This window comes from Oncorhynchus masou, chromosome 33, assembly GCF_036934945.1.
Source record: "Oncorhynchus masou masou isolate Uvic2021 chromosome 33, UVic_Omas_1.1, whole genome shotgun sequence".
Classification (NCBI taxonomy): Eukaryota; Metazoa; Chordata; class Actinopteri; order Salmoniformes; family Salmonidae; genus Oncorhynchus; species Oncorhynchus masou.
Window position 1 is genome coordinate 40,666,167 of NC_088244.1, and position 15,082 is coordinate 40,681,248.

At 41.6% G+C, this 15,082-nt stretch overlaps 1 protein-coding gene across 1 annotated transcript in view; it reads right to left on the reverse strand.

The window, feature by feature from the left end:
* LOC135528547 (plexin-B1-like) overlaps positions 1-14,679 on the reverse strand; it is a 54,058-nt gene extending 39,379 nt beyond the window's left edge. Inside the window, 1 exon segment of the mRNA XM_064957705.1 lies at positions 14,393-14,679. The gene's annotated coding sequence lies outside the window, so the exon portion shown is untranslated.
* Positions 14,680-15,082: the final 403 nt, after the last annotated feature.

The following is a 15,082-nucleotide window of genomic DNA, read 5'->3' on the forward strand; positions in this document are numbered from 1 at the left end:
CCCCCTCTCTAAGCTCTCGAGAAAAGAATGAAGGAGAGAGGGGTGGAAACGCACAGTGGTGAGAATCGGTAGCTAAAAAGGTAATGTGTCAAGCTATTAATTTTGGAAACATATTTTTTTTTAAATGCAAATTCACTATAAAACTGTAGGCTAACTCTGTAAGCCCCCATGCACAATCTATGAACTGCAAAAGGGTTTTCTAATGATCAATTAGCCTTTTAGAAATGATAAACTTGGATTAGCTAACAATGTGCCATTGGAACACAGGACTGATGGTTGCTGATAATGGGCCTCTGTACGCCTATGTAGATATTCCATTAAAATCAGCCGTTTCCAGCTACAGTAGTAATTTACAACATTAACACTGCCTACACTGTATTTCTGATCAATTTTATGTTATTCAAAAACAAGGCCATTTCTAAGTGACCACAAAGTTTTGAAAGGTAATATGACAGTTATGAGAATGAGTATACAGTGTAATATATGACTAGCATGCACACACGCACATGCACACACAGTTGAAGTCGGAAGTTTACATACACTTAGGTTGGAGTCATTAAAACTAGCTTTCAACTACTCCAAGCTTCTTGTTAAACTATAGTTTTGGCAAGTCGGTTAGGACATCCACTTTGTGCATGACACAAGTAATTGATCCAACAATTTGTTACAGACAGATTAATTCACTTAATCACAATTCCAGTGGGTCAGAACACTAACATATACACTAAGTTGACTGTGCTTTAAACAGCTTGGAAATTCCAGAAAATGGCTTTAGAAGCTAATGATAGACTAATTGACATCATTTGAGTCAATCGGAGGTGTACCTATGGATATATTTCAAGGCCTACCTTCAAACTCAGTGCCTCTTTTCATGGGAAAATCAAAAGAAATCCGCTAAGACCTCAGAAAATAAATTACAGACCTCCACAAGTCTGGTTCATCATTGGGAGAAATTTCCAAACACCTGAAGGTACCACATTCATCTGTACAAACAATAGTACGTAAGTATAAACACCATGGGACCACACTGCCATCATACCGCTCAGGAAGGAGACTCGTTCTGTCTCCTAGAGAGGAACGTACTTTGTTGCGAAAAGTGCAAATCAATCCCAGAACAACAGCAAAGGACCTTGTGAAGATGCTGGTGGAAACAGGTACAAAAAGTATCTATATCCACAGTAAAATGAGTCCTATGTCGAAATAAACTGAAAGGCCGCTCAGCAAGGAAGAAGCCACTGCTCCGAAACCTCCATAAAAAAGCAAGACTACAGTTTGCAACTGCACATGGGGACAAAGATCATGCTTTTTGGAGACATATCATCTGGTCTGATGAAACAAAAATAGAACTGTTTGGCCATAATGACCATCATTATGTTTGGAGAAAAAAAGGGGGAGGTTTGCAAACCGAAAAACACCATCCAAACCGTGAAGCACAGGGGTGGCAGCATCATGTTGTGGTGGTGCTTTGCTGCAGGAGGGACTGCTGCACTTCACAAAATAGATGGCAGCATGAAGCAGGAAAATTCTGTGGATATATTGAAGCAACATCTCAAGACATCAGTCAGGAAGTTAAAGCTTGGTCGCAAATGGGTCTTCCAAATGGACAATGAACCCACGCATACTTCGAAAGTTGTGGCAAAAAGGCTTAAGGACAACAAAGTCAAGGTATTGGAGTGGCCATCACAAAGCCCTGACCTCAATACCATAGAAAATTTGTGGGCAGAACTGAAAAAGCATGTGTGTGCAAGGAGGCCTACAAACCTGACTCAATTACACTAGCTCTGTCAGGAGGAATGGGCCAAAATTCACCCAACGTATTGTGGGAAGCTTGTGGAAGGCTACCCGAAACATTTTACCCAAGTTAAACAATTTAAAGGCAATGCTCCCAAATACTAATTGAGTGTATGTAAACTTCTGACCCACTGGGAATGTGATGAAATAAATAAAAGCTTAAATAAATCACTCTCTACTATTATTCTGACATTTCACATTCTTAAAATAAAGTGGTGATCCTAACTGACCTAAGACAGGGAATTTTTACTTGGATTAATTGTCATGAATTGTGAAAAACAGAGTTTAAATGTATTTGGCTAAGGTGTATGTAAACTTCCGACTTCAACTGTGTCTGTACGTACACACAGTCAAACGTTGACACACCTACACATTCCAGGGTCCTTTATTTTTACCATTTTCAACATTGTAGAATAATAGTGAAGACATCAAACTATGAAATAACACATATGGAATCATGTAGCAACCAAAAAAAAAAGTTCAAGAAATCAAAATATATTTTATATTTCAGATTCTTTGAAGTAGCCAACCTTTGCCTTGATGACAAATGTGCACACTGACATCGCCTGACTGCGAGTTTTATTCTCTGAAATAAAATGAACATATTCCCTCTGTTCACAGGTCAGCAACATTCAGGCTCCAAACAAATTATTCTAGCCACTTTTTGGGATTGAGTTGGAGACATTTTAGAAATAGGTTAGGCCTACTGTTTTATGTCCCCAAACCAAAAACTCCAAATCAAAACAACAATGCTGCATATTAGCCTATAGCCCCTCCATTCATGCATAAACTGAAATGTTGAATTCAATTAGTGAGTGGAGACATCTGACACTGGACCCTGAGATCCATATTGATTGGTTCAGCCTTTAGAGGCACATGTGTCAAGGGCAACCAGGGTCAAACTGCACACCCCGGAAAAGGAAAGATACAAAGAGAGAGGAGGAGAGGAGAAGGACCGAGGGAGACAGACAGACATGGCCTTTGGACATGCCATTGAGTGAAGGGGGAAAACGTAACCCATTGTTGTCATGACAAAGGCCGATTGGAAAACTCTCAGCAAGTGTGTGTGCACGTGAATGCATGTGTGCGTGCACATATATTTAAAAAGAGAATAAGGAGGGGGAGATGGGCGGGGGGGGGGTAATCCAGCAGCTGGACAAACAGACCTGGATAGACTGCAGCACGTCTCAGAACAGAAGAGAGAGGAGAGGCCACTGAATGCCCTGGAGCGCCCAATTAAAACACAGCCACCATGTGGGCCGTGCTCCTTCTCAAATTGCCATTACACATAGAGCTGAAAGCAAGATATTAAAACAATATGCTGCCAGGGCTGCTTGTAGGGAGCGATGCGGGGAGGCTCATCTGTATAAACACAGAGGAGAACACACCTCCTGGTTAGCAGACTGTTGCCACAATGGATGGATTGTATGGAGCTACTGTGTGGTCACAATGCATGCAGGCTACAGCATCGGCATGTACTACGGCAAATCAGATTTCTTTGGGGCGTCTGGCAACATATCCTCTTGCTGGAGGTGGGATTTCACGTCGCCAGCTATGCTTGTACAATAGGCTCCACTTTGCCATGTTTGCTAATGTCAGACATCTCCAAAATGTAATTCAATGTCTAAAAATGGTGTTATGCAGCAAGCTGTGGAAAAGTTTAGCGTTAAATCTGTTACCATGTGTGAAATTAGTGCTGCCTCAAAGTGATAGTCAAAGTCTCATAGCTCAGGTTAAATGTTGTAGGGTTCAAACACAGGTATTTGAGTATCTAGGATTTAAAATATTTTCTGTATATTTGAGTATTCTTTTAAACTTTTGTTCCGTGTGTTTAGATTAAGTTGAATTGCTGATTCAATTGAAATTTTAATAACAGTTGCAATCAATTATAAGTATAATTACAGAGGTATATGAAGATGAGCAGATGCAGTATACCACTTAATTATTTTCTTGGATCACATTTCCAACTTCATAAGCCCTGAAGCATTCAGACAACATGACTGTACATCAAGAGGACAGGCCAAGACAGACTTAAAAATGCCTGCTCCAGTCTTTAGTAGTGTTGTGGTAGTAAAGCCTATATAATTATTGTGCTAAGAAAAAAACAGTAAAAGCTTCAAATGCTGTCATCTTAAACCCAAATTGATGGTTTGAGGTTAACAGCAGCAATTAGAAAGGTAAATAACACACACAAATCCCTGAGCTAACACTGCGAGTCTCAAAAAGAGAACACATAGGACATTGTCTTTTCATTGACATGGATGTTTTCTAACTAATGACTTTTTGTTATTGCAAACAACTCAGTTTGACCCATATCACATCCTCACAGAAAACACAATGTTGCAGATGAGAGCTGACAGGGTTAAAGTCCCTGGGGTATGTTGCTAGATCACCAGAGAGAGTTGTAAGCAATGCCAAGTTCTACACTAAACTAAAATATAAATGCAACTATTTTAAAGATTTTACTGATTTATATAAATTAATTAGGCCCTAAATTAAGCCCTCACAGATACCTTAAAAAAAATAAAAAAAATAAAAAGTGGGGTCGGGGATCAGAAAACCAGTCAGTATCTGGTGTGGCCACCATTTGCCTCATGTAGCTCGACACATCTCCTTCACATAGAGTTGATCAGGCATTGCTACAACTCTCCCTGCCTGTGGAAGGTTGTCCCACTCCTCTTTGATGGCTGTGCGAAGTTGCTGGATATTGGCGGGAACTGGAATACACTGACGTACACGTCGATCCAGAGCATCCCGAACAGGCTCAATTGGGTGACATGTCTGGTGAGTATGCTGGCCATGGAATCAGCTTCCAGAAATTGTGTACAGATCCTTGCGATGTGGGGCCGTGTATTTATCATGCCGAAACATGAGATGATGGTGGTAGATGAATGGCATGACAATGGGCCACAGGATCTCGTCACGGTATCTCTATGCATTCAAATTGCCATCGATAAAATGCAATTGTGTTCATTGTCCATAGCTTATGCCTGCCCATACCATAACCCCACCGCCACCATGGGGCACTCTGTTCACAATGTTGACATCAGCAAACTGCTCACCAACACGATGCCATACATGCTGTCTGCCATACTGCCCAAGACAGTTGAAACCGGGATTCATCGATGAAGAACATACATCTCCAGCGTGCCAGTGGCCATCAAAGGTGAGCATTTGCCCACTGAAGTCAGTTACGACATCGAACTGCAGTCAGGTCAAGACCCTGGTGAGGACAACAGTTGGGGCAGAAATTCTTCAGTTGTGCAAACCCACAGTTTCATTAGCTGTCCGGGTGGCTGGCCTCAGACAATCCTGGGCTGGCATGGTTACACGTGGTCCGCGGTTGTGCGGGCGGTTGGACGTACTGCCAAATTGTGGCTTATGGTAGAGAAATTAATATTCAATTCTCTGGCAACAGCTCTGGTGGACATTCCTGCAGTCAGCAAGCCAATTTGCACGCTTCCTCAAAACATGAGACATCTGTAGCATTGTGTTGTATGACAAAACTGCACATTTTAGAGTGGCCTTTTATTGTCCCCCAGCACAACATGGACATGTGTAAGTATCATGCCATTTAAATCAGCTTCTTGATATGCCACACCTGTCAGGTGGATGGATTATCTTGGCAAAGGAGCAATTCTCACTAGCAGGGATGTGCACAATTTAAGAGAAATAACCTTTTTGTGCATACGGAACATTTCAGGGATCTTTTATTTCAGCTCATGAAACATGGGATCAACACTTGACATGTTGCATTTATATTTTTGTTCAGTATACAAAAAGCAAGCAGCAAAGCTGTGACTGAACAATGACAGAGAGAGGGGAGAGAGGCTCAAAGTATTAGACTGAGCTTGAGGATCTGTTTGTTTTGTTTGTCTCACTTTCCCCACAGAAAGACTGTGGTCTACTCTAATACTGTAGGTTCAAAGGAAAATGTGTTTTTCTAGACCTAGCTACCGAATTAGGAAAATACAATCTCCTTCGTTTCTTTACCCCACTACCACAACTTGACTTCTGCTCAAGAGTCCCCAAGAAGTCTTTACAATAAAGGTTAGACTGATGAATGAAGGTGCTGTGACTGAGTAGATCCCTGGACAGAGGCATGCATAGACAAGACTCTCAGGAATCAAATGACAGGCAATGCATACAGAACACAATGCAAATGTATGCTCACAGAAATAGAATACGTGTTTGTGTTACCGAGATTTGATTGAATAGGCTGTAGGCCTACAGAGTCGCTTGCAGTGGTCAAAACAACTCTGCATGTTTTACTCTCTGCTGACTATAGAAGTGGAACAAACAGCACGGTCTTCTTGGCCAAGATCCTCTACTAAATTACAAAGTTCAACAGACAGAAATTCCAATAATTGCCATTTGATAGAACACTAAGCAGTCAGTCTCAGAGACCACTAAGTAGGGATGCTTGGCAGAAGGCATCTTCCATTGGTCTGAGACGTAGCTAGGTTTCAACCAGAGATTGAAGTAATTTAAAGCCACTCCTCAGGTTCAATACAACCATCCGGATAAATCTGTCTGCAAAGAAAATGACTCCGCATCTGCTTATTCACCACGGTCTGAGTGAAAATAACCGTTAACACAAATTGATGAAAAGGCTAAATATAATGCAGAATGTTACTTCTATGGAATAGTTTTGTCTAAGGCCTACTAGCAATATTAGAAACTTTAGTTGAATAATCAATTTAATGACATCTGGTAAACATTAAACAAGCTTCTTGAATTTTGGGATCAAGATACTGTGAGCTTCTTGGAATTAAGATTTAATTCTTCGATTTGAGGGTATTTACTGTCAATGTAAGTACAAGCATCTCGTGCCATCCGCTCTACTCTGCTCCTACCATATTGGCTCTGGTTTGGTCTCTGAATGTGTTCTCTGAATACACGCCATTACTGCACATTCATGTGCACTACATAGATAGATATCAGCATTATCGTCCCTGGTCTGTTTAACTATGTGGACATTTCAGAACAACCATGTCATTCATTATTTTGAGATCAAAAGGGAATGTTTTGTGAAGCCAATTACTTGCCTTTGACTGAGACCTAAGGTCAACATCGTTCAAAGCATGCAAAGATTAAAAATAAAAAGGTTGACTTCAAATAACCAAAATATTTATTTTGCATTCCTTGTTGCTGAGTTTTCCCTTCTAATGTCTAAACAAACTGGCACGCTAATACTCAAAAAAAAAAAGGGGGCAGTTATTGGTGACCCAAATGTCCTAGAGACAGTAACCAGTTTGGGACATACATGCTATGCAAAATGACCCAGCAAGTAGCCTTTCAGTTTTTTGAACATTTGTAGGCTTTTTAAAGGGGTCTTCAGTGCCAAAACTTAATGAAAGGCATCTGGCAGAAGTAAATTCATAAACAAACAAGAAAATAATTGTTATGAAATTTATGAGATCATCGTCAAGCCCATTCAAAAAGACAAGGGACATGAACACGGAAGTATGATTTAAGAACGCGTCACTTGCACAGCATATTGGGCAGAGCATCATGACTGGGAGGCCAGCCCTGTGGTCTAATCTTTAAAGTCAAGGCTGAGTTCAACTTTAATGAATTACTCTTCTTTAGCATTTTCCTTCAAATCAAGGGACAAGGGACAAGAAACTCTTGAGAATCTAAATAGCAATGACGATAGTGAAGCAACCCTCCAAAACAACTTAGGAGAAGCAGGGTAGAAAGTTACATTTGAATATTAGCATTTTATTCTGATATCGAGCCACAGGTCACATAATTGAGGAGGATCTAACAAAACCGTCAATGTGCTTCAGGAAGTTAGATATTGGAAGTAAAAAAAGATGGCGTAAAGAAACATGACCATAGTCCTTAACCTTTGTTTACTGTGCATATTTCCTCTTCCTCAATCTGAGGTAAAGGGGATTAAAGCGATCCCCTATCTAGGATCTACCCAGACTATCTCCAAATCCCCTTCAATGCTAATAAAGATGAGAAACAGAGAAATTGTGAGAAGCCAAGCTGACTTTGCAATAAACCCCTCTGTTCAAGTACAGTAATCCCATATGCATTAACTCGATTGGCAGAGGGATAAGATGCTTGGAGGTTTGTTTAATCAATCAACTGGTTTTAGTCATTACTTGTGCAATAATGTATCATTTAATATCTGAACCTTTGATACCATGCTGCATAAACACCATTTGTCAGTCATGCCAGGTTCCAGTTGGGACCACAATGTTCTACTGGCATGTCGTTTAGCAAGGGAATGCTAACAACTGTGATTGAAATAACTTGCATAGCAGAGCTGGGCTCACAGGCAAGTGTTCAGAGGGAGTGAGGGAGGTTGCCATGTTACGGCACAATAACCACACCCTCCATATCTGGGGCTTCCCATGGGACTGTAAAGAGCTATGATAAAGGGGGAATTTTCAGCAGACTGACACTTAAAATTAAATTACGTTTATTTTTTTATACATTTCAAGTGTTAAGGTGGATCGTAGGGACATTATCAATTGACATTCACTATAGAACTTGAACAGCCTTTAAGGCCTTGATGGAAAACAGCATACAATGTGATGACATCAAAATAGAGTGGAAAAACAGCCCATGGGAATATGTTTTTGCAAAACAATGTTCTGTTAACCTATCTGACAGCTGTTGGTGTTTGCTGTGACCGTCCTTGTTTCCTCATGCTCTAAAATCACCTGTTTCCAAAGGCCAGGGAAATAACTCAAAAAAGGCAGTAACTTGGTATCCAGACAGTGCTCATCTTCAACCCAGTCCACCAGACCCTATTGAGGGTAATGACCATCAGCACTGTCCCTAGCTTAGTCAGGAAATGGAAAAGCTTATCATTGGTAAGCACAACACAGAAGCTGTTTACCACTAATGAAAAGGGGTATTTATTAGGAAGCCAAATCAAATGGGCACAGCCTCAGAGCAGGATCAGCAGCCGGCATGTCTTCCAACTTCCACAGTGACTGGCAAGAAAGAGAGGGGAGACATGAAAGCAGATAAGGACATAAAGACAGTTTTACCTAAATAAAATAAGGGAATCTATGCAGGGCTTTCACACGTGTTAGCATTAGCTAATTAGTATTCCATCCTGGGTGGGCTTAGTGATGTAATGCAGAGCAGTCAGGGAGTCGGCAGCTTTCTTAGGATCTGCATACGGCAACTGTACAGTACACTCAACCTGTGCAGTGCATCAAGCTACAGGTCTGGCTGAAAGATGTAATTACCAAAACAGCAGGATGTACAGTGTGTTCGTCATAGTTACCTATGATAGTCACATTGTTGCAGACAAATTATGAAAGATGGGCCGATACAACTTTTGCCAGTTTAACAGTTAAAATATTTTATACTTTCACCATGTAAATCCTTTGTAATATTCCTTCATTTTCTCACAGTGATGTTCTGCGCAGTATGTCCAGAGTGGTGCCCCATGGTTGGTGCCCCCTTGTCAACCTCCCACACCCCGGCAGATCATAAAACCACACCCCACAGCACAAGGACGCATCATAAGGGCAGCGCAGCTGCTGCTAGAGTGACTGATGGGGTGGACGCCCCAAATACCTCCTAACAATCCTTGACCTCTCAGATCTTCCAACCATCCCCCCCACCCCCAACCTCAAGATTGCCATCTTCTCCCCAAACACTCAAAAATATTTCTTTTTAAAGGAGATTACTATAAGATGTCCTTCTGTCTAGATATGCTTGGAGTTATTTGACCCACTCTCTCCCTATTGTCAAGTCTCTGTCATCTAGGCTAGTGTTTGTTCCACTGTGAGAATAATTACTTTACATCTACTGTTGCTTCAGAGGAAGACAAGTGTCAATCCCCTTTGCCATGCTGAACTGAGACTGTGTCTTGAGATCTCCACCAATTCAATAGTCTATGTCTCTGGGGCCTAGAATACAGGTCTACACGACCAGTCGGAGTAGGATGAGGAGAAATGGCTAGACCAGCTGGCCAGAGCTAAAAAAAATCCCTAAGTTCCATTAATGCTCATGTTACATGTGAGGAGTTACTTTTTATTATCTCAGAACATACTGGTTTGCAACTGTCACTCTGGGAAACCCCCTACTCATACAGTGAGCATCCTGTTTCAAAAGTGTCAACAAATCACCCCTCGGTCAGCTTGTTCTCATGTTGAGAAAAGCAAAAGGGTTAGCCTATATAATTAAAGGGATACTACCCAGAGTCAGATTAACTTGTGTTTACCATTTGTCTCTGTGTTCAGTATGAAAGAAGTTAGAGGTAGTTTCGCAAACGTTCGCACAATAGTTAGCAATTGCGCTAGCACTAGTTAGCAACAGGCTTCATTAGAAAATGCATCGGCGACGTTGTACCCACGGCGAGGGTTCGCTTCTTCCCCAATCAAATGCCATGGATTAACACAGAGGTTGGCGCTAAACTAAAGAGCAGGGCTACTGAACACAGAGCCATCACAGACAACCCTGATGCTACGGCCGAAAACAGGAATAAGTACAAGAAGGCCTGCTATGACCTCCGCAGTCATCAAATGAGCAAAAGGAAAATATAGGAATATGGTGGCATCATATTACACAGGCGTCGACGCCCACCATGTGGCAGGGGCTACAGTCTATTGCGGATTACAAAGGAAGACCCAACCATGCCTCTCTATGCCTCTCTACAAGACGAACTCAATGCATTTTATGCACGCTTTGACAACATTGAGCCACCCTAGATCCACTCCAATTTGCATACCGCCCCAACAGATCAATTGATGACGCAATCTTAATTGCTCTCCACACTGCTCTCACCCACCTAAATAAAAGGTATACTTGTGAGAATGCTGTTCTTTGACTACATCTCAGCGTTAAACACCATTATCCCCTCCAAGCTCGTCACCAAGCTTAGGACTCTGGGTCTGAACACCTCTCTCTGCAACTGGATCCTGGACTTTCTAACGTGTTGACCCCAGGTGGTGAGGGTAGGCAACACCTCCTCCATCACGCTGACCTTTATCACAGGGGCCCCACAGGGGTGTGTGCTTAGTCCCCTCCTGTACTTCTTGTTCACTTATGACCATGTGGCCACGCACGACTAATCCTATTATCAAGTTCGCTGACAACACGAGTGGTAGGCCTGATCACCGGCGATGATGAGTCACCCTACAAGGAGGAGGTCAGTGTCCTGATAGTGTGGTGCCGGAGCAACAAACCCTCCCTCAACGTCAGCAAGACCAAGGAGCTGATTGTGGACTACAGGAAACAGTGGGGGGGTGGCCCCCCCGCATGCCTCCATACACATTGACAGGTCGGCAGTGGAGCAGGTAGACAGCTTCAAGTTCCTCTGTGTCCAAATCACTAAAGACTTCAAATGGTTCAAACGCACATTCATGAAGAAGGTGCAAAAGTGCCTCTTCCCCCTCAGGGGGCTGAAAAAGTTAGTCATAGGCCCTGAAATCCTGAAAAGGTACTACAGCTGTACCATTGAGAGCATATTGACCGGCTGCATCACTGCTTGGTATGGCAATAGCACCACCCTGGATCGCATGTCACTACAGAGGGTTGTGCTCAGTATTTTACTGGGGCCGAGCCCACTGCCATCCAGGACCTCTATATCAGGCGGTGTGAAAACAAGGCCCGGAAAATCGTCAAAGACGCACGGCAAGAGGTACCGGTGCATCAAGTCTGACACCAATATGCTCTTGAACAGCTTCGATCCCCAAGCAATACGACTGTTAAATAGCTAACAAAATAGCTACACGGACAGAGTTTGACCTTTTATTTCAGTATTTGCACTGTCTCTATGCACACTCACAGAGCCCTACACACTCACACTGTCACGCCAAAATGCACACAAACACTCACTCCATCATTTGCTCACTCACAGATAATATGCACATACATTTTTACTCTACACACCTACACATGCAAGCTGCTGCTACTCTGTTTATCTTATATCCTGTTGCCTAGTCCCCTCTCCCCTATACATATCTACCTCCATCACTCCAGTATCCCTGCACATGTAAATATGGTATTGGAACTGACTTTAAATATTTCCTGTATATGGTATGCTTACTTACGTGTTTTTTTTGTTTTCTAGCAATACATCGTTATTGATTATTGCATTGTAGGGCTTTGTGTCTCCAAGAAAGACCTTTCACTGTACTTGTGCATGTGACATTGAAACTTAAAACTTGAACTTTCGTGGTATCCACGAGTTCATTGGAGGCTGTGGAACTAGATAAAAGGGCTCACTGACAAAATCCCAAAGTATCCCTTTAACATTTCACTTATCAATCAAGTATATATATCCTGTAGATGACAGCCTCCCTTCTATTGCTTGTAAAAAATGTAGTCACAAAGCAAGATTGAACGGCAGCTGCTGATGAAGTTTTTTTATTTTGTCCATCCGAGAGGTCCTAGTGCCTTCAACGTTTGATCTTTTCAAATCAAAATTGCATTTGTCTCGTACACATATTTTGTTATCACAGGTGCAGCGAAATGCTTATGTTTCTAGCTCCCACAGTGCAGTAATACCTAACAGTATAAAACAACACACAAATCCCAAAAATATCAGAACGAGCAATGTCAGAGTCTAGAATATAAAATACATTTATATAATGGTATGAATGGACAGTATATGAATAGAAAGGTGTGTACAGCAGTAGTTATATAGGATGAGCCTTGACTAGAATACAGTATATACATGTGAAGTGGGTAGAACAATATGTAAACATTATTAAAAAGTGACTACGCACATAGGGCAGCAGTCTCTAAGGTGCAGAGTAGAGTACCGGGTGGTAGCCGGTTACTAATAGTGACTAAGGTTCAGGGCAGGGTACCAGAAGGCGGCCGGCTAGTGGTGACTGGAGGCCGGCATGTTCATTCCTGTTACCTGAAAACTTGAAATAGGCCTCTGGGCCAAATAGTCAGACAGTTTTAAGACATGAGCGAAAGCACACAGCAATCCAAATCTGAGGTGGTGTCTTTGCCAGCCAAGGAAAGTGAGCCCACAAGTCTCAACCAATCAGATGGCAGGGTTTTTAGCGGAAGCAAAGATGGTGTTGGTGGTAGCCACCCACAAAAATGTAAGCGCCTTTTACTAGACATTGTGTTGAAGACATGCTACTGGGAATGAGACTGTATTCCCCCTTGCCAACAAATCACATCCCCCACTCTATTGCAAAGTGATCTGAGGGTAATGTGATATTGTGCTCATGGAAAAAGCACTTGGACTAGCAGATGGCCTGCTATTCAAGAATGTCCGTCTGGGTTTTGAACAGCAAAACAAGTGAAAGAGTAAGAGCTCGAAGGTCATGCCCATGGCCATTTTACTACAAAGTCGTCCTGTAATGATGTTACTGGGCTAGGGTAAGATGCTGGATAATCAAAACCCTAATCCAACGTAATCAAATTACATCTGATCAGCAAATACACCGAGAAAAAGGTTGTCCTTTGGTGTACAAAAATATATATAAATCTGGTTTTGTTTATTGCACTTCTGGATTACCTACACAAGGTGAGAAAGTGAAAACCGACTGGGGTGGGAAAGAATGAAAGCACCATCTCAATAGGGTTTATTAGGTGGGGGATTTTAAACAAAGCCTCTTCTAGCCTGATCACAGCTGAAAATGTGATCCTTTATAAACGTTGGCCACTGTATGAATAAAGTTTGAATATTACACAATAATTTCCTGCAGTAGAAAGAAAAAGAAAGGGAGTGGCTATGTAAAAAATATACACTTCCACTGTTGGGCTATAATTGTAGCCCCTGTTAAAAGATAAGACCAAACCTTTTCAGAATCACACCTAGGCAAACATACAGATATGTACAAATTCAACTGATTTTGCCGATGGCAAGTTGTAAGCTAATTTCAAAGGGGGAACAACAGCTTTAGACAGTTAGGAAGAGGATGTGTCTGTCTGTATCCAAAAGATTATGACAGCAGCTGAAAATGGCATTTGAAAAATCACACAACACATCCAGTTGCAGTATTCAGGTGACAGTGGAGCCCAACTGTGTCAGCTGGATCATCCTCTCATCAATCCCTACATATGGGAGAAGGAGAATGGCATGCTGGCAGCTTTACTTGCATTAATGTCCAAACGTGATGGTGGTACATCAATAGTTTGTCTGATAATTGCCAAATGATAGTCAGACAATACACAAACAAAACATTTGTTTTGATGGTCTATGCCTAGACAGTTTGAACAACGACCCCAAGTGGAATAATCACACTAGACAACTGTATCCACTGAGCAATTCAATACAATACACTCATACGCAAAACCATTTTTTATTTCAAGGATACCTTCATTCGGTGCAGGGGTTAGTGTTAAACACGTTTTAACAAAAGGCTCATGGACAAATGGATGTATTGAGTGATATTACATTCGACTTGGACTTGTTTTTGACAACATAGGAACTTTTAAAGTATTGCAACAACGTAATATATTATTGCACCTTCCCATCTTAAAAATCTATGGAATGAGGTTACATTTGAAACTCTAGCCCGTAATGTGTTTCATTCAACGTAGTCCGAATTGTCGCATTTATTTATCCTCTAGGTTATAATGTTTATTAGGCACTAAAAACAACTTTAAGTAAATTTTAGTTTTAAAAGGGACTCAAATCAAACTGTATTCTTACCTTAAAAAGTACGATGTCACGGAGTCTCGATGTGAGCTCCCCGGCGTTATAAGCGAGAGAAAAGTGTCTGTTCTCCAGCTAATCCAAATGCAAATTGTTTGACAAATTATTCTAAAAACGTACGTTTACTTTACTGCCCCTTCCTATTCTTTACCGAACAGCACTGTGTCAGTTGTCGTATGGTACATTCGTTGTCTTTGAGGATCCCCACAGCTGACAAGCCGCTTGGTTTGTGCACGGGTAGTTCAGAGGAACAGTTACTACAACGAACAAGCCCAAGCTGAGTGGCAGACTTCTTTCTAGGCATATCTGGGAGTGGGCAACTTATTTTGTGGAAGCGCAATTGCTTCGTCCCGCAGTGAGCCATTGTTCACAGACAAGCAAGAAGCGCAATAAATGAATGACATCGTCAAACTTTCACAAAAACAAGTTAAATACTTGAAATAATGGATCATTTTATCCTAATTTTAATTATATTCGTTATATAATGACTTAGCAAATTCCCATACGTAGGCCTATCCCCTGCCCAAAACATAAGTGTTACCACCGCAAACATAATTAGTTATAAACAACAAAGAACGGTATAAATTCACAGTTCCAGGTGGTAATACAGGAGGAAATTCAATGATAGCATCACCTCAAAATCTATATGTAGACCTATGTGATTTGAGCCTCCTCTGGTGGTTGCCA